General features: G+C 39.5%; 2 protein-coding genes across 5 annotated transcripts in view; one reads left to right on the top strand and one right to left on the bottom strand.

The window, feature by feature from the left end:
- macrod1 (mono-ADP ribosylhydrolase 1) overlaps nt 1–20,341 on the bottom strand; it is a 163,683-nt gene that overhangs the window by 88,987 nt on the left and 54,355 nt on the right. The gene's annotated exons all lie outside the window — the stretch shown is intronic.
- The window catches only part of flrt1b (fibronectin leucine rich transmembrane protein 1b), a 58,386-nt gene that overhangs the window by 22,307 nt on the left and 15,738 nt on the right, over nt 1–20,341 (top strand). The window lies entirely within an intron of this gene.

The raw sequence follows: 20,341 nt of genomic DNA, 5'->3' as shown, positions 1-20,341 counted from the left end.
TCATTGCGAGTCATCAGATAATTAGCAGCGCTGCATCACACTTGCGAAACACAAATGACCTTCTGTCATTCGGCTTTTATACGCCGGCTAATGAAGGATAATTATAAACAATAGCAAGGCCAGACGGAGGAGATTTTGGTTGCATCACGGGGAGAAATTCACCTTAGTGGATGAAGGGGGGGGAGAAAAAAAATGTTGCCTTTGCACAAACAGCTCACGCGTTGCAGCAGTTGAGTGCTTCGCCTGAAGCCAAAACCGGCGTTAAAAAAGATGCAAGGTGCATTTAATTCACTTGGAAGCCTGCCTTTTTAAAAAGAGCTTTTCCGTTTTGCCGCCGACAGAAAATGTGGGAATACTCTTTTTATTCTTACCATTCACTCTTTAGCTGTTGCCTGACAGTTTCATTTCCGATTTGAATGTCCTGACAACACATTTGAACAATCATTCAAGCAACCCCTTCCTGAAGGCGTCATTTCAAAATAAAATAAACATGACCGCTATATTTCACAAAACTGTCAAGTCAAGAAATGTCCAGCCATAGGAACACCACTCAAAATCTCGTCAACTCGGGGCACACGATGGGTATAAAAAGTCTACACACCCCTGTTCAAATGCCATTTTTTTGTGGTCTAAAATGTGAGATCATTAGAAATCATTTCAAAGAAATAATCAGTCCCACCATTAAAGTGATCTACAGTCAATTGAAAAAAATAAAATTTAGAGAGTAGTAGCCACTTTTTTTTTTTTTTGACTAATACCAGTACTCGATTTTTGAGAAGCCACCGATACCGATACCACAAATACTACATAAAATTCCCCCCGAAAAATTGACAGATCATTTTTTTAATAAAGACCTACTGTATATATACATCTTAATATAGCATTTTTTCCCAAATTTGCATGAAATAATGGCTATTTTCTAATTTCTACTTCCTTATCCAGCCACAAGAAGTCGAGCGATACTGATATCTTAAAACAAGGCTGGTATCGGCACTGCCCCACTCACCTATCCCTCTTATGAACTCATTCACTGGCAGTCCAGTTGAAATAAAAAAAATTATGTCTATAGCTATCAGTGGCATTCAATGTGCTAAAGGGTTCGAAATACCATGGCTATTGATGCTAACATTTAGCATATTAATGGTGTTTTCCATTATGTTAGCATTAGTGGGCTATTCGTAAGGAAATGTTTTCATTCTTTTTCAGGCTAATTAATGCCAAAAGTTTTCCTTCTTTTTTTTTTTTTTTCCAGAAGAAACCACAAGGTTTTGATATTTCAACAGTGTTTATTTTTATTTCCCCACTTGAAATGTTTTTTTTTAATATATATATATAACAAAATCCTGGTATTCAAACACGGGCATGCAGATTTTTTTTTTTTTTAATCCACTCCACCTTGAGATAAAAAAATATGTCACTTAATAATAATAATGATGATGACAACTTGTTCTCTGCATCCTTCTGTATTAAATGTTTTTTTTCTTTTTTTTTTTTAAAGAGTTTCGTTGATGTCAACATATTTTCTAGTTTTAATCAGAACAGATTAGAGTATGCAAATCGGTCAAGCAATGTAGCGTGACCCCCAGCAGGGTGCGGCGTATGATTACGAAACATTTGAGTCAGGTGCGTGTCCCCAACCGAACCCCTGCTCGACAGCAAATTGCCCAAACGTGATGTTCATCAGTTTAGATCAGCTACGATAGGCTTCAGCTCGATAACTTGGTCCTAGAAAACCGAAACGTTTCCTGTATCGGATCTCATTAGATGGAGCAGGTGTACCTAATGTTATGGCCAAGAAACCGTTAGAAAAGGTCAACGCCGCTCATTTCCGCATTCCAACTTAGCGAGCACGGCAACAAAACTAAACGCTGACACAAAATCAATGATAATGAAAAGGGCAAACAAAGTGAATTGCGCTCAAAGCGAAGCGTGACAAGGTGACGATTAAATGTGAGCGCGCGCGACAGCTCGAGTGTTTTGTATCCCGTTAAAAATATCTCAAAGTGTACAGGGATTTTGTTGAACTTTGATTATTTTATTTTTTTCCCGTAGAGCGAAGCCTGTCACTTTCGAATGACATCCTCACGAGAAAATAACTCGTCATCTGCTTTAGTTCTTCTAAGTTGCTCACAAACAGCACATTTTCCTCCAAACTCTTTTTTTTTTTTCTCAAACGGTTTAGCTCCGATGTCAGTTTAAAAAAAATAAAATAAAATGTATTCCCTTTCACGGATAATAAGGAAACGCAGACTGACAGAAACTAATAGAGAGATAAAGCGTTGCGGCTGAAAAGTAACAAAGCTTCCGGGCTCCGTTTCAAATTTTAGCTTCTCACCTCAGCTTGCCACCTGCAAGCCACAAAGACTTTTTAAAAAAAATGACTTGTTTCGCTTATTATCATGAGCGCACGCGTGCACACAAATACGCACATACATACGTGCACTCACTCGAGGAATTCTGCTCCAAAGGCGTACGTGCCAAGTTCAGTTAGTTAGTTAGTGACAGTTATTGTGACGTTTTGGCAGAATGTGTGTGTGTGTGTGTGTGTAGATATATCCTGTTCATACCTTATTCAGAGCCAAAGATAGAAAAAAAAAAGAGCGAGGCACAGAAAGAGAGGGAGAGAGAGAGGGCATGTGCTCTGAGCTGGAAAAACTCTCAATCACTTTTTAATGGGATTATTTATTCAAATACTGTCATGACATGATGTGCCCACATTCTAGGCAGTACGTGTATTTCAATGTGAGTTTATAATATATATATATATAACTATTAAAAAAAATAATTATATATATATATATATATATATATATATATTTAAAAAAAAATAATATATATATATATATATATATATATATTAGGGGTGTGAATTGCCTAGTACCTGGCGATTTGATTCGTATCACGATTCATAGGTCACGATTCGATTCGATACCGATTAATCCCGATGCGAATCTACAAATTAATCATTGCAATTTTTTTTTTTTAACTCAAATTTAGAAAATACAAATCAGTAAACTTGTACATGTACGCTGTGAGATTTGTACAAACATTTATTTATTGCATTATTGCATTTATTGCTGCATTTAACAAACAGGTTGCGGACTGTTTCATGTTTGAACAGCACTGAAATCAAATATTAAGGCTTAATGTTCCGTTAATATAACATTCTACCATGTTTAATGTGTGAATCCCAACCCTAAGTAAGATGTTTTGTTGAATATTCCCATAAAAAAATTTATGTTTAAAAATCGATTCGGCTGCATATTGAATCGATTCGAGAATTGCGTGCTGTAATATCGCGATATATTGCCGAATCGATTTTATAATATATATATATTGTTTTTAAAAAAATAAATCAGACTTCATGTTCAAGCAGTTACTCAGCACTTGAGTATTCTTTTCAGCGAATACTTTTTTACTTGTACTTGAGTGATTTTTTTTTTTGACGACTACTTTTTACTTTTACTTGAGTAATATTACTTTGAAGTAACGCTACTCTTACTTTAGTACAATTTTTGGCTACTCTACCCACCACCGCTCCAAACCCAATACTAATCAGAATGCAGTGTTTAGACTTGTGGTGGTGCATAGACGATAATGTGAAGAATATTTTATTGGGTTGATTTCCGCTTTCAAAAATATTTCATTTATTTTAATCAATTTATTGATGATGAGAATGCAGTGAAATGCATTACAAAGTGTTTCTGACCCGCCCGGAGTGTAGCAGAATGCACTTGGAGGTATTTTCAAACGCGCCGGAGATTTCAATGTGCCATTAAAATGCATTAAGAAAAAAAAAAAAAAATTTTTTGCTAACCCAAAAAAATCTTCGGAAATCACTGATTCAATATGCATTTTTTCACAAAAAAAACAAGCCAGACAAAAAGAAACAACACAAATATGCAAATCTGTGGATGCTGAACTGTGCACAAAAACAGTTGGGTCGAAAATAACCCAACAAAAATTAACCGATCCTCTACTTGGGTCAATTTGACCCAACTTTGAGTCCAGAAATGGGTCTTTTAGTGTAAAACAAGTATTGGTCAGATCCTTTACTTGGGTCAAACAATTGGGTCATTTTGTATTAAACAACCCAGAAAGTAGGGTCAAAATGACCCATAAAGTGTATCGGCCCATCTTTTATCCAAAACTGGGTTACTTTTGACCCAACTGTTTTTAGAGTGTGAGTATGAGTGGGGTCCATCTTTAGTATAATTTATATTAATATTATATCGGTAAGGCTTGCCTTATGTTGTTGTTAAAGGTCATGTGATACAAAATGGCTGCTACATCTGCATTGTTATGACAAACTAGTAGCCGAAGTTTCAGCTGTTCGTGAAAGATAGATGCCGAACAATACACTTTGTGCCAGTTCTGTGATTTTGTGTGCGGTGGGTCTTATAATATAAACATTTAATCCCCAATGTTTTTTTTGTTTGTTTTTTTAAATCGTCTGCCCTTCTGAACAATTTCTATCATCTCCTTCCCAGATGTATTTCTGAGTGTTTGTGTGTGCGCGTGTCATCTTATCAATCCATTGTCACCAAACAAGATATAAACCAGAGCAATTCCACAATGGACAACAATGTTGAACTCAAAACACAAAAAAGGGACGGGACTCAACTGTATTACATTTTTTTTGGACTGCACCCACACCGTCGTAAATCAAACTCAGATAAAAGATAAGATTAAAAAAAAAAAAGTGTCTTAGAAGCTTACCGTGGGATATAAGAACTCAGCAGGACGGTGGCGAGATTGCCGATAAAAGCCCTGCCCTCATCAAAGTGGCCTTACCCGGATTTGTAATAATTGCCTATGATCTTAAAGCCTTCCGAATGTGTCCCGCGCATGTGTACGCCTCTCATCACGCGCCGACATGAAGCGCGGTGCACGAGCGGCGAGCTCCCTCAACGCAGCTGCCCCACAGTGCACCCTCATCAGCATCATCAGCCCCGCAGCGCCCTGCTGGGTTGTGCGCTGCTGAGGGGACAAACGATCTGCTTCTGACCCATATCCAAAAAGTTACTGTAAAAGGCCACTTTGCTCAGAAGTGCTTGGTGGATGTTCTTTAAAAGGTGCCGCAGAAATGGGGTATAAAGGAAATGCTATTTTTCCCCTGCTGTACGAGAATAATGCGTAACTGTACATCCACAACAGTAGGTGGCAGTGGCGCTCTTATTGTCAGTGAAAAGAGTATTAGTGCTAAGGTAAACATCGGCCAAAATAATCCGCCAAATGACCAATTGTTTTTTCCATTAAAACGTTACAAATGAAGAAAGCCACATTTTTCGACGTTGTGAAAGTACCCTGAATGCACCATTTTGCTTGCGTAGCATTAGCAACTAGCAAGTTTGTCACCTGAGTTTGATTCTGGTGTCCCTGAGTGTTTTTTAAAAATGTTTACTGGCGCCCAGTTAGAATACTGTAAAACTAAACACACAACAAGAAGAATTACACACATCGTATATTTAAATACAAAATGCGCTTCATTTGAGAAAAGTGTGTCATGTATGTTATTCTGGTGTCCCTAAGTGTTTTTTTTTTTATGTTTAATGGCGCACAGTTAGAGTACTGTAAAACTAAACGCATTTGAGAAACACAGCTAGCGTTAGCGCTAAAGTCAATGGGGGATCCCAGGAATAAAAATGCAAGATGCTTTAGCATTAGCAACTAGCAAGGGTGTCACGTATGTGATTCTGGTGTCCCTAAGTGTTTTTTAAAATGTTTAATGGCGCCCAGTTAGAGTACTGTAAAACTAAACACACAACAAGAAGAATTACACACATCGTATATTTAAATACAAAATGCGCTTCATTTGAGAAACACAGCTAGCGTTAGCGCTTAAGTCAATGGGGGATCCCAGGGATAAAAATGCAAGAGGCTTTAGCATTAGCAACTAGCAAGTGTGTTATGTATGAGATTCTGGTGTCCCTAAGTGGTTTTTTTTTATGTTTAATGGCGCACAGTTAGAGTACTGTAAAACTAAACGCATTTGAGAAACACAGCTAGCGTTAGCGCTAAAGTCAATGAGGGATCCCAGGAATAAAAATGCAAGAGGCTTTAGCATTAGCAGCTAGCAAGTGTGTCACGTATGTGATTCTGGTGTCCCTAAGTGTTTTTTAAAAAATGTTTAATGGCGCCCTGTTAGAATACTGTAAAACTAAACACACAACAAGAAGAATTACACACATTGTATATTTAAATACAAAATGCGCTTCATTTGAGAAACACAGCTAGCGTTAGCGCTAAAGTCAATGGGGGATCCCAGGGATAAAAATGCAAGAGGCTTCAGCATTAGCAACTAGCAAGTGTGTCATGTATGTGATTCTGGTGTCCCTAAGTGGGGTTTTTTTATGTTTAATGGCGCACAGTTAGAGTACTGTAAAACTAAACGCATTTGAGAAACACAGCAAGCGTTAGTGCTAAAGTCAATGGGGGATCCCAGGAATAAAAATGCAAGATGCTTTAGCATTAGCAACTAGCAAGGGTGTCACGTATGTGATTCTGGTGTCCCTAAGTGTTTTTAAAAATGTTTACTGGCGCCCAGTTAGAGTACTGTAAAACTAAACACACAACAAGAAGAATTACACACATCGTATATTTAAATACAAAATGCGCTTCATTTGAGAAACACAGCTAGCTTTAGCGCTAAAGTCAATGGGGGATTCCAGGAATAAAAATGCAAGAGGCTTTAGCATTAGCAACTAGCAAGTGTGTCACGTATGTGATTCTGGTGTCCCTAAGTGTTTTTTTTTATGTTTAGTGGCGCCCAGTTAGAATACTGTAAAACTAAACACACAAGAAGAAGAATTACACACATTGTATATTTAAATACAAAATGCGCTTCATTTTTAAAACACAGCTAGCGTTAGCGCTAAAGTCAATGGGGGATCCCAGGAATAAAACTGCAAGAGGCTTTAGCATTAGCAACTAGCAAATGTGTAACGTATGTGATTTTTAAAACACAGCTAGCGCTAGCGTTAGCGCTAAAGTCAATGGAGGATCCCAGGAATAAAAATTTCAAGAGGCTTTAATTTCACATGCTGTATATGCAAATAAATAAATAAATAAACATAAATAGCCTACCACCAAACCGACATGAAGCTTTTTTTTTTTTTTTTTCGTTCAAAATCGCAGCAGCCATTCAATTAATCGTTCATCCCTATTATGGAGCAATGACAAATCATGTATCAGGGACATAAGCACGAACCATTTTTCATGAAGTCGCATTATAGTTCACAACATTGTGCGCCGAAGAAACAGTCAACCCACGCTGGTTTTCTTTTCATCTTTGTGTATTTCCCTGGTGCCGTGCGCTCTAATAGGCTTGCAGAGTCTCATCTGTCCTGCTTAGTATGACATGCCGCAGGAAACAGTCAATTACAGGATTGTGAAGTGAGCTTTCTAAAAAAAAAAAAAAACTAAAAAAAAAACGCCATGTTTGATTCAAAATGTACAACTGAGTGCACAGGTTGGCCGAATGACAAATTAGAGCGTCGGACTTATTTGTACATTTGCGCCACCCTTGAGAAAAGATGTTTTGATTTGGTCCTTGCGCATGAAGACGCCTTCCCTGCTGTTGTTTTCATGATTAGCTGCTGTGTTTAAAATGAAACTGACAGCTTTTATATGCTTCTCAAGCTGTATTTATAAAAAGCGCATTCCCCATGAGTGTATGCAACATAGTCTCAATTTTATTCAATAATTGACCTGCATTGATGCATGAACCAACTGCACCACAAACACTATAAATGACCACAAAAAAAAAAAACACCATTTATGTTATTTACGTCCACTCCATTAACCACAGAGGTTCCCTGTGTGCAGAACACGGCGCAGTTGCTTTGGAACATGTTCACATTTTGTGTGTTTGGAATAGCAGTGGAACAAAAATAGTACAGTAGAACTTTGAGTTGGAAGTTTAATTTGTGAAATAAGAATTAAGCAGATGAATCCACCATATATAAATCACAAATTCTACAGTTCGGTTCGGTTTTGAGCTCCCAGTTTTCGGTTCAGTTCGGTATGCAGTTTTAGAAAAAAAACGTGAAAGGGTATATTATTCACAGCTATTATTATTATTATTGTATTATCATTTAGAATTATTATTCTATTTATGCCAGTGGGATATATATATATATATATATATATATATATATATATAATTATTTTTGCTGTGTGTTTATGTAATGAGGAAGTCAAGTCAAAAAAATATATATATTTTTAAAAATATATTCTGTGTGGCCCCACTAGTTTAAATACAGTATTTCAATTTTATAGCGCATTTGTGGAATTGTACACTCTAAAAACAGTTGGGTCGAAGTAACCCAATTGTGGATCAAAAATGGACCGATCCACTATGGCTCAATTTGACCCAACTTTCAGGGTTGTTTTATACAAAACAATCTCACTAAGTTGTAGAGGATCGGTCCATTTTTGACCCATAGTTGGGTTATTTTTGACCCAACTGTTTTTAGAGTGTATGAATTAATCCGAAAAATCCACCCGTTTTTTTTAATCGTCTTGGGGGCGGCCATTTTGTCACTTGTTGTTGACTGAAAATGACATCACAGTGCCGAAGCTCTCAGTCACACTCATCATCATTGCACCAACATCGCACATCCGTTTCACAGCTCACCTGTCCGCTAGGTTTGGTCATGTGACATGTGTAACCTCAGCCTTAGGCACTGTGATGTCGTTTTCAGTCGACAGGAAGAGGCAAAATGGCCGCCCCCTGAGATGGATAGAAACCGGCGTATTTCATATTCCTCAAACACTGTATTAATCAGAATGCGAGAACACAGAGACAGAGAACGCACACTTGCTGCTAGCGACACGATGCATTCAGAGTGATTTCACAATGCAGGAACTTCCATACACGCGGCAACAACGGCTCACGTGTTTTACGATTCTTGTCACGTAAATAGTTAAATAATTGTATTATTATTATCATCACCGCGTATTTCTGTGTTTCATAAGATTGATGAATTCAATCCTACTTGATGATACATCCTTTCTTTTCTCGAACCTCAGCGCATTATTCGTGTATGACATTGTCGTGTCTAACACAGTGTGCGTGCCTTTCAGCGTCTTCCATCACTCGCTTCACTCTTTCCCGACTCCCTCTCTGCTCTTTATTCCACCTCCTCCTCTTAAACTCTCTTCACTGCATCCCCGAGTCTTCGCTTCCCTCTTTGCAAGCGGACTTCCTCCGGGGCGCAAAGATTTTACAGCTCACTTTGTCTGCCCGCCCCGTCCTCATCTCTGCTCTCATCCTTCCATACTCTCTTTTTACGCCACCTTTTATTCATCCGTCTCAATCTAACAATAAGTTTAAGAACCTATTTACAGTCACAGCGTTGAGCGTTTATTTTTTTTTAAACTGTCTATATTTACAAGGTGCAAAATCAGCAGTTTGCGGGTCAATATTTGGATTTTAAGCCTCATTAAAACGCACTGAATAACAAAACTGAGTAATTTTTCCGATCTATGCAGACTTTTCCCCCAAAAATACCATTGAGGCAGGCTCGGCGCTACTTACGCCACAACCAGCTAGCTAGCAACAAGCTTCGCTGACTACTACTGTGACTAAACACGTAGCGGGCTCGCTAAACAGGAATCGTAAATGAAAAAGAATTACGCTACGCCATACTTTAGCCAGGAAGAAATTACCTATTAGCTTTAAAAAGCTAGCTAGCAACAAGCTTTGCTGGCTAGTAGTGTGGCTAAACACGTTCCGCGGCTAAACACGTTCCGCACTCCCTCATGGCGAATGAGCTGACAATAAGAAAAGACGGAGAAGCCATGCTAATTGCTATGCTAATCTAAGACTGGCATAGCTAACACGTTTAATACCGAAATTAAGCGCTTGGGGTGATCGAGTCCACTTTTCACAGACATCTGGCTGGAACTGTGTAAAAAGAGGAGAACATCCAACTTTTAACAACAAAATAGCAGGCAAATAAGTGTTTGGACTGCCGAAAGAAAATCTACTCGCTAAACAGGAACCGTAAACGAAAATGAATTACGCTACGCTAGCAAAAGAGATCAACCAGGGCCATTTTGAAAAAAGCTCATTTACCCACAGTTCTATACAGATTTGTGAATGATGATGAAACTTAGCTATATTCTAATGCTAATTGCTGCAAAATGGAAACATATAGAAAAATAAAAAAAATTCCTGATGAAAGAACAGACTCTGGTCTTTCTTTTGGGAGCTTCCATGTTTTTATAGCAATAGATACAATGTTCTGTGGGCCTTGCAAAATCAGTCAAAATCCAGTAAAACAGCCGGGAGCGAAGGGGGTTGCTTCAGTGAAAATGGCTGGGAGTGAATTAAGTGAGTTAAGCGGTTTGAATCATGAATGATTGAATTAGTTGATTATCAAATGAATTGATAATTATTTTTTGATAATCAATGGCTCGTTTAGACATCTTTCATTTAAAATTGTCCAAATGCTCAGAATTTTGGCTCCTTAATGGTAAATATTCTCACATTTCTTTAGTCCTCCATTAGAACAGACTATTATTATATCTTCATTTTGAACCAAAATAAAACAATAGTTTTTAGTTTGGAAAACAATGATCAATATTTTTGCCCATTTTTCAAATTTTTTAAAATCTGATTAATCAATTAATCGAAAAATAATCGACAGATTAATTGATTACTGAAATATTCATTAGTTGAAGCCCTGGAATGATATACAACAATATCAGTAATATTATTCTACTTGTCTGCCCTTAGTTTTGATTTTACCTTTCGAGGTCCACACAATAAATGTTCTAAAATCACATTACAGTAGATCTTATCTATGTACGGCAAACCTTGACAAAAACCCCAATGAAGGCAAACCTACAGGAAGAAATCAATACATGTTATGATGCCACTGCAGCATCTTAATGATTTCCTCACTGCCAAAAACGTATTGAACGTATAGAAGACTTTGATGCAGCTTCTGACATGAAAAGGTCGCTTAAATGGCCGGAGAGTATAAGAGATCAGGCCAGGGCCATTTTGCAACAAGCTGTGTTCATCAGGAATGTTGATGAAACTTAGCTATATTGCTGCAAAACGGAAACAGATACAACTATACTTTTTTTCCCCTGATGAAACAAGAGACTCTAATCTTTCTTTTGGTAGGTTCCATGTTTTTTTTTATAGCAATACAACAGAATATTCTGTGGGCCTTGCAAAATCAGTCAAAATCCAGTAAAAAAAAAAAAAGCCGGGAGCGAAGGGGGTTGCTTCAGTGAAAATGGCTGGGAATGAATGAGTTCAGTAAGTATGTTTTATAATTGCCATTAAAAGTTCCCAACACATTGAAACCCGATGCAAAACAGGTGAGATTTTCAAAAAAAAGAAAAGAAAAAAAAGGCAAGAACGAATGGTGGGAGATTGCAAACATGATGATGACGATGATGGATGTCAGTTGGAGGAAATGCTGAAACATCCATTTTCCTATTTAACACCTTGCTGCTGCATGAGTAGACGGCCCTCACTGTGGCAGCACATCCAGAGATAATTGACCTCCACAGAGTTGTGAGAGATGGAGCTTCGCCTAAAGTGTAAGTGGGACGTTGCGTTGTCACAGGGCAAAAGGGTACGATTATTACTCGCTGGAGGGAAAGAAAAAAAAAAAAAAAAAAGAACACTGGGCTTGAGTAACTGTGAGAAAGTCAGAAAGTTGAGAAGAGCAGATAAGTTTGAGTGAGCGAGCGAGCGGGGTGACGAGGTTTCTTCCCGACAGCGTTCGCATGCGTGTGCTTGTATTTTGTGAGGAACAGCTGATACCGACATGTTTGTGACAACGTCAGACACGTTCATGTGGACCTTTGTCAGCATTATGACACGTTTTGGAGTGCTCGGCCTGAAATAGCAAAATAAAACGGGGCGGGGGCGGGGGGGTATTTGACGATCAGAATAAACGTCAAGTGGATCACAGGTGGACTGAAAGTGATAAGAAGCTCACGTCACTATAAGCAAGTGAACGGCTGCGTGCGCTCGCATCTCGCTCATTTATTCAATTTCTGATAGGAAAGGATTAGTGCTCAACTTACTCCGGGGTTGTTGTACACTCCTGCCTACATTTTGCTGATATTATTTTCTGCTCCAAATCCTGGATTAGGTTTGAAACGGCAACACTTTGAGCAGGGCTTTTCATCTTCCTTTTTTGCAAACGCGTCATCGCGGTCCACATGAAGCCGCGAAACTGCAAGGGTTCGATTTGGCTACGGGTGTGACAATTCAGCAGGAAGCTTTCTTATTTCTTTTTGTAATGACATAAACACAAGATGGTGGAAATAGGTCACTCTAAAAATCAATGCAGTGCGTGTTCCCTTTTAGCACGCAATCCATTTTCTGCACTTTTCACGTTCACCAGCCACGTTAGACACAATAGAGACGATATAAAATAGACTTTAACTCATTCAAACACCCAAAAATATAAATACTAGGGCTGTGCCCAAAAATTTATTCTCATAAGAATCGCGATTCTCATTTAGTACAATTCAGAATCGATTTTTTAAAATTATTTTATACTGTCTTGCCTTTGTCTGCGTGTGCCTTAATTTTGAGCGCAGTTCATGTTGTACCCGGTTTGGCCACTGAGGGGCAGTGTGGTTCAACGCGGTCTAATACACTGTTAAGTTGTAGCCATATTAGAGAGTAGAAGGAAAAAGTCACGGTCAAGTTATTCGAATAAAAGTTGTTTTTTTTTCCAGCGTGGAGCCGTTCTTTTGAGTGATAAGAGTGCCGCGAGTAGCGCGCTAATTAGCATTAGCGAGTCAGACTGGAGTAGATCATTACAATTCCTTGCACATCGATAGATTGAAGCAAAAATCATTGTCAATCAAATCATTTTGAATAAAAAAAAAATCGCTCTTAATCGAAACACACACCCAAAAATCGGAATCGAATCGTGAAACATTCAAAGTTTCCCACCCCTAATAAATACGTTGGTTTTTTTTAGGCTAGAGCATACAGAAAGCTTTGATACAGCTTCTGACAGAAAACAATAAAACAATGGTAGTTATTACAAAGAACGACCAGCAGGTGGAGGCAGAGTATAAGAGATCAGTCAGGGCCATGTTGCAAAAATCTCGTTTCCCCCACCAACGTCTAACATAAGACACTAATGCCACCCAGTGGCAGAAAATTACCGGTGTTTACAACAGGTTTGTGAATAATGATGAAACTTAGCTATATTCTAATGCTAATTGCTGCAAAAGGGAAAGAGATACAAATGTACTTTTTTTCCTGGTGAAAGAAGAGTTTCTAATCTTTCTTTTGGTATGTTGCACGTTGTTGTAGCAATAGAACAGAATATTCTGTGGACCTTGCACCTCAGAATCCACTAAAACAGCCGGGAGCGAAGCAGGTTGCTTCAGTGAAAATGGCTGCAAGTGAATGAGTTAATAGATTATAACAGACCCCAATATGTTAGTATAAAAGGTATAGAGAGGCTTAAGATACAATGTGGGGTACCACAAGGTTCGATTTTAAGGCCATTATTGTTTCTTATATACATATAATATTTGAAAGATCTTGCTGGAGTATCAAACACTTTATGTCCAATATTATTTGCAGTCTTGTAGATGACACCAATTAACTTATTTAATAGAAACGTTTCTGTACTCATGAAGTTAATGTGATCAGTCGTGAGGTTGTCAGGAGACCCGAGGAAGGATCAAAGAAAAGAAAGGAAAGTGAAATCCAGCACCGAACCACACATCACCTACTACCCCACCGGGTTACCAACCAGAATCTTTCACCAACCCCAGAAACATCTAAATTCCAACAAATTAGGGAGACCTCAAGAGACCAAAGTCATGTGTACCTAATGTACCTAATACTTGCTACTTGACACAATTGAATCGTCCTTTCAAGGTTTTACACGGAGAGCAGGAAGTTCACCGATTAGAAGTCATTAAATGCTTTTGGGCGTTTTGCATTTTCTCTATCATTAATAAAAATCCAACGACTAGAATGTTCCACTAATCATAGGTAAGAGGTTCTGCCTCATAGAACTTCAATGGCCTTGGTATGTAAATGGGCGCCATATGGGCTCATCATTACAATGAACACGACCGCACGCACCGACATATTAAACACGAGCGACTGAACCAGCGGCGGAATCCCCAGCACAAATTCAAGCCTTTGCACCTTCATAAAAATAAAAACACAGCACATGCCAGTTGTTTTCGTCTTTATAATGACGTCTTCTGGAAGGATGAACGCGCTTGAGGACGTTCATTTTTCCGCATGTGAACGAGCGCACTGTTCTTTTTTCTTTTTTTTTTTGCTGATGTACGTAGAGAGGGGAACAAAAAGAGAAATATCCTGACTGTGTCCACTAGTTTTTTTCTGATGAGAATATATTAGAGGCTCACATGTCATTTCATGTGTTTGTGTGAGTGTGTGTGTGTGTGTGCGCCACACACACACACAAAAAACACTATCGCCTTGAGATGTCTGCTGATTATCATTGCTCGGCCGCTCGCCTCATCTCTCGCCTCCTCTGGCCGCCCGCCGCTAAATGGAAGCTGTGTGTCTCGTCTTTAGAAAGCCGCTCACATCCCTCACACTCTTCATTTCAGCCCCCTTAAGAATCCCTCGCTCGCCCTCATTTCCATTTCTCACCTCTACCTTCCTCTACGGTCGCCACTTGTCACTCCGGCGGGCCCGAACCCACACGCAACCTTCATCCCGTCCACGCCGACACCCCCGAGCGACCGCGCCGGTCCCCGCAAGGGCTGACAAGACTGACTGTGTGTGTGTGTGTCTATCTGTGTCTTCAAGCATGGATGAAATATGAGCTGCTAAATATGAATGCTGGGTTATGTTGCGACGGCGTGTAGTCGCATCGCTCATGCATGGGGGGGCAGCGCGCTCGCCGGCGCGCACGCACGCACTGGCGATGAAAGACAAGTAGCTGCAGGTCAGAGCTTCCGTGGCGTTTGCCTGCGACGCTGGCCGCGCGTGGAGGCAGGGCCTGGATTCAGGCTTCAGCGACTTTAAACCTCGCACAGGCTGACAGTAATTTCTGCCTCCAAATTACATTCCAATGGCTTCATAAATCTGCCGCCTCCTCCTCCGCCTCTTTTCCTTCTGCCTCTCTATCTCGCCTCTTCTTTCTGTCGTCATCACCCCACCCCCCCTCACCCCCACCCCTCCATGCCAGCTCCCCATTTTACTCCAGCCAGACTTCATTTTTCCCGCATGTACCTTTGCACCCCCAACCGCCTCCCCCCCCCCACTCTTCCTTCCCAATCACTTGTTTTCTCATTCAGCCTCCCTCTACACTCCTTGTTTCTGCTGCCTGCTCCATAAATGAGAAACAGGGAGGCAGAGATGGGAATGTTACGTGTGCGGCTTAGTTAAACAGTCGCACGCACACACACATAAATCCACAAACACCGATACACAAACCCTGGTGTGAAGGATAGTAAGTTACTACAACTTGTATCTTATTAGTATAAAATATTTAAATTCAGTCTTGGGGAAAATACATTAACTCACTGAATGAATCAGTTATTTTCCCTTTTTTTCCCCTTCTATGTTAATTTTAGATTTTCAGCCGATCAGCGTGAAAAAATACGATAACCGATCACCGATTCGATCAGAAGATGGAGCAATACATTTATTTAAAAACTTTTGTAAACCGCTACCATTCGCGGGGGATAAAGACTCTGCACGGCCAATTGAAATAAATGCATTTATTTAACGTAAACAACGTTAGCTAATATAGCTTACCACCACTATTTAGAACGTATTGTGAGGCCCGACACGGGGTCAATTAAGGATAGACACACCCGCCAGTGCACTTTTAACAGCTTTATTGAACAAACGGTAACAAAATAAAGACATTCGTAAACTGCATCATCGCGCAGCCATTTGCTGCCTCCCACGTCACTCACCAGAATTTCACAGATACTACAATGTAGAACGCAAGTGGACCCACACCCCCACCTCCACCTCCCATGCATATATATTATATTGATATGTATCTTTTAAAATGATTTTTTTTTGCTTATTGCTCCAATGGGATAATTGGCAGAATATGAGTAATTGATTCTTATATGCATTTTTTTTTTACGCTGCTAAACATTAACTCATTTGCTCCCAAAAACGTATAAATAAGTTCTATTTTAAATGTTTTAAGTGTCCCAAAGATGTATTTATACGTTTTTCTTTCTTTGTGTTTTTTTTTTTATGTTCGAGCATATAGAAGGCTTTGATGCAGGCTCTCAACTGCCAAGAATGGTTGAAGAAATGGTAGTTATTACACAGACGGCCAAAAGGTGGAGTATAAGAGAGCAACCAGGGCCATGTTGAAAAAAAAAGCTCTTTTACACACATTTCTAAATAGGTTTGTGAATAATGATGAAATTTAGCTATAATCTAATGCTAATTACTGCAAAAAGGAAACAGATAGAAACATTTTTTTTCTTATGAAAGAAGAGACTTTAATCTTTCTTTTGGTAGGTTTCATGTATAGACGGCCAAAAGGTGGAGTATAAGAGAGCAACCAGGGCCATGTTGAAAAAAAGCTCTTTCACACATTTCTAAATAGGTTTGTGAATAATGATGAAATTTAGCTATAATCTAATGCTAATTACTGAAAAAAAAGGAAACAGATAGAAATATTTTTTCCTGATGAAAGAAGAGACTCTAATCTTTCTTTTGGTAGGTTCCATGTTTTTGTAGCAATAGAACACAATATTCTGTGGGACTTGCAAAATCCAGTAAGACAGCCGGGAGCGAAGGGGGTTGCTTCAGTGGCAATGGCTGGGAGTGTATGTCTTATTTCGTGGCGCTGATGAATAATGTCATTGATCGGTTGCACAAAATAAGAAATTACAAATTGCCTTTGCTGATGTTATGTTGTTGGTCTTTCGCTCTAACTATTTCTGACTGGGGGAAAAAACTTGACTATAAAAATAGGTCAACTAAAATTGTCTGCCAGAACTGTTGACTGCACCGCCGTCCATGTTTCTACACGGACCTTTATTGCAGACGCACGCAGAGGACAGGAGTTATTTAGCGTATTTATAGCTAACAGGCAGCTCCACTTGTTTAATCAGGGACAATTGTTGAGACATCAACTGTAAGTGACTTAAGACACTATCACTGTACATGTGTAATGTAGATATAATGATGTATGTGTGAAATAAATGGTAGTTAGTGTTTGTTTACCTTAAATGGTAAGCGCTAGCGCGCTAATGCTCATCGTGATTGCTAAACATTAAGCATAGGTTAATTTTGATGGTGTTTAATAGTGTATAAATGAGTAGTTATATCCACTCAACTCAACTGACATTTCATTCAAGAAGCCGTTCTTCAACATGTATAATTATTATACATAATTGGCATAATTTTAAATAATGTCTTCTTCGCCTTATCCGTTATTATGACCGTCGCTAATCACCATGTAACTGAACAAGAGAAAACTTTCTTCTTCTCAATTTATTTCACACTAGGCATACATAATTACAGAATTGGAAGAAGTCGAGTGGAAAATATATTTTTCCAATTAACCATTTTTTTTTTCAGCGGCAAGATTCACCGCTAAGCATTTAATAAAAATCAGCTTTTAATGAACGGAAGTGCATTTTTACGCAAAGAGTGTCATGTTATGAATACACATGAATTGGAATTAGCATTACTTATATTTTAATGGCGAATGTCCACTTGAATTTGACCTGCGTCTCCCATATAATTTCACCGCCGCAATCGAAATAGTTTCAAACGCACGCACACACTCTTGACTTATAGACACGACACGCGCGAGTGAACACCCACTGTGCCGTTTTCGAGACGAGCATCTGCGCCGCTACAGACTTTGCTAAACTGCAAGCACGCATTTAAATGCACACGCGTGCGCGCAGTGAGCACACATGGCCAACTTTAATGAGCGTGTTCATTTTAAGAGATGGCGCCTCCAGGTGAAATAATTGCCGGCATTTGGCCCCGACGGCTGCTTCGATTGCTCTCGAGCCGCTCGTCTTTATGGGCCACGCCGGGCCGCGAATGCCCCACCCATCACCCTGACTGCCGTTTTTAACTGCTGCTCGGCTGCGGACGGCCGCCACATGCTGCGAAGATGCGGGCCGTTATATGCATAAGCACACATTGTAGACACCGATTTGCGCATTAATACTAAAAACACACAGACGCGTAGCGGGCCAAAGGCCAGGAGAGAACAATAGGCCCGCCTGACAATGGGGCTCCGAGGAATTCTCCTCCCCGTTTTAATATTCAGCGGAGTGGATGTGGAGAGTGAGCGTCAGCGGGGACGCGTGCTCATCAACCTCGCTAACACCGAGGTTAGACAGCCCCATGATTACAAAGTGCTCACGATTCCGTCCCACTATTAATCCCTAGCTCCTGCTCCCCTCACTTCCTGTCTCCGAGCTCCCCTACAGAGCGAGCGGGGCCTGCCAAGTATCACAGCTGTCACTTTTCTTTGCTCACGATTTTTCCTCAACAGCCTGATGGAGCGAAGCTTTGATGGAAATTGAGATTTGATACAGTTAATTTCCCCGCCGCTGTCTATTAAAATGTTTCAAAAAATGCGCTAATGCAAATAGAAGGTCATCTTGAGGAGCTTACAGGAAATGGGAAGGCTGGTTGAGAGCACCTGTGTTAAGTGGCGGATTGTCCTCGGTGTGTTTTACTCGCACGCAGATTGTGTCGACGTTTCTGCAATGATGACAACAAACTATCAAAGAAAACTAATTCTGAAGGTTTGTGACAGAAACAGAGAAGATATATTCAGCAAATCCCCACATCTTGGTGACAAGGAACTACGTTGAAGGGAGTTGAGGAGCTTCGTTTAGACAAAAAGTAGAGCTTTGCCGCTACCTTGTGGCATTATTATAACACATACTTACTGAACTCATTCATTCCCAGCCATTTTCACTGAAGCAAACCCCTTCGCTCCCGGCTGTTTTACTGGATTTTGACAGATTTTGCAAGGCCCACAGAATATTCTGTTGTATTTGCTATAAAAAAAAACATGCAACCTACCAAAAGAAAGATTAGAGTCTCTTGTTTCATCAGGGGAAAAAAGTGTAGTATGTTTCCGTTTTGCAGCAATATAGCTAAAGTTTCATCAACATTCCTGATGAACACACTGACAAAAAGAGCTTGTTAAAAAAGGGCCTTGGCTGATCTCTTATACTTTCCGGCCATTTAAGCGGCCTTTTCATGTCAGAAGCTGCATCAAAGTCTTCTATATGCTCTTGCATCGTTTAAAAAAAACAAAAAAAAACGTGTAAATACGTTTTTTGGCAGTGAAGGACAAAGTATTAAAAAAACGTTTTTACACGTTTTTGGGTTTGAATGAGTTAATCTTGCTAACTCTGGCACGGCTATAATGTGTATTATATAGCAGGTTTCATATTAGCCTTTTACATTATCAGGATTTTTTTTAGCCAATCAGCGAAAACAAACTAACCAATCACTGATTTGATCAAAACATGAAGCCATATATTTATTTAATTTTTTTAATATTTACTTTACAGTCGAATGACGCTACAAATAGCAAAAACAAATATTGAAGCCAATTAAATTAAATTAAAATGTATGGATTTTTTTTTTTTTTTTTATTCAAAAATGTCAGTTTGGGATTTTTACATTCATAAACAAGTGCAACAAAAGAGCATGTCTACGACTGCCCTCAAAAGATAACGTAAACAACGTTAGCTAATATAGCGTACCACCACTATTTAGAACGTATTGTGAGGCCAATTAAGGATAGACGCACCCACCAGTGCACTTTTAATCGATTCATTGAACAAACGGTAACAAAATAAAAAGACATTCGTAACCTGCACTGGTGTGCAGAGGAATCATTGCGCAGCCATTTGCTGCCTCCCACGTCACTCACCAGAATTTCACAGATACTACAATGTAGAACGCAAGTGGACCCGCACCCCCACCTCCCATGCATATATATTATATATATTTTTTTTTTTTTATGATTTTTTTTGCTTATCGCTCCAATGGGATAATTGGCAGAATATGAGTAATTGATTCTTAAAAATATATTTCACAGCCCAAGCCCTACGCTCAATGTTTAGCTTCACGTGTATTCATTATCGTGCTAGGCAAGGAAAAGGGGAAAACAATGGATGGTAGAAGGCACGATGAATGTCACATAGTGCAAGTAGGTTACATGGACTGTCACGCGCAAGCACAATGATTTGTGTCCCCTTCAGCAATGAGATGCTCTCTCTTTTATACAGGACAAAACAAGTTAACAGGGGGAGTTGGTGGGGTGAGGCGGTTGGGGGGCGGTGGGGTTGTCGATTGATCATTCTGAGAGGATATTGCCAGCAA

This window comes from Vanacampus margaritifer, chromosome 10 (assembly GCF_051991255.1).
Source record: "Vanacampus margaritifer isolate UIUO_Vmar chromosome 10, RoL_Vmar_1.0, whole genome shotgun sequence".
NCBI classification, from domain to species: Eukaryota; Metazoa; Chordata; class Actinopteri; order Syngnathiformes; family Syngnathidae; genus Vanacampus; species Vanacampus margaritifer.
This window is presented reverse-complemented; position numbering and strand designations above follow the sequence as displayed.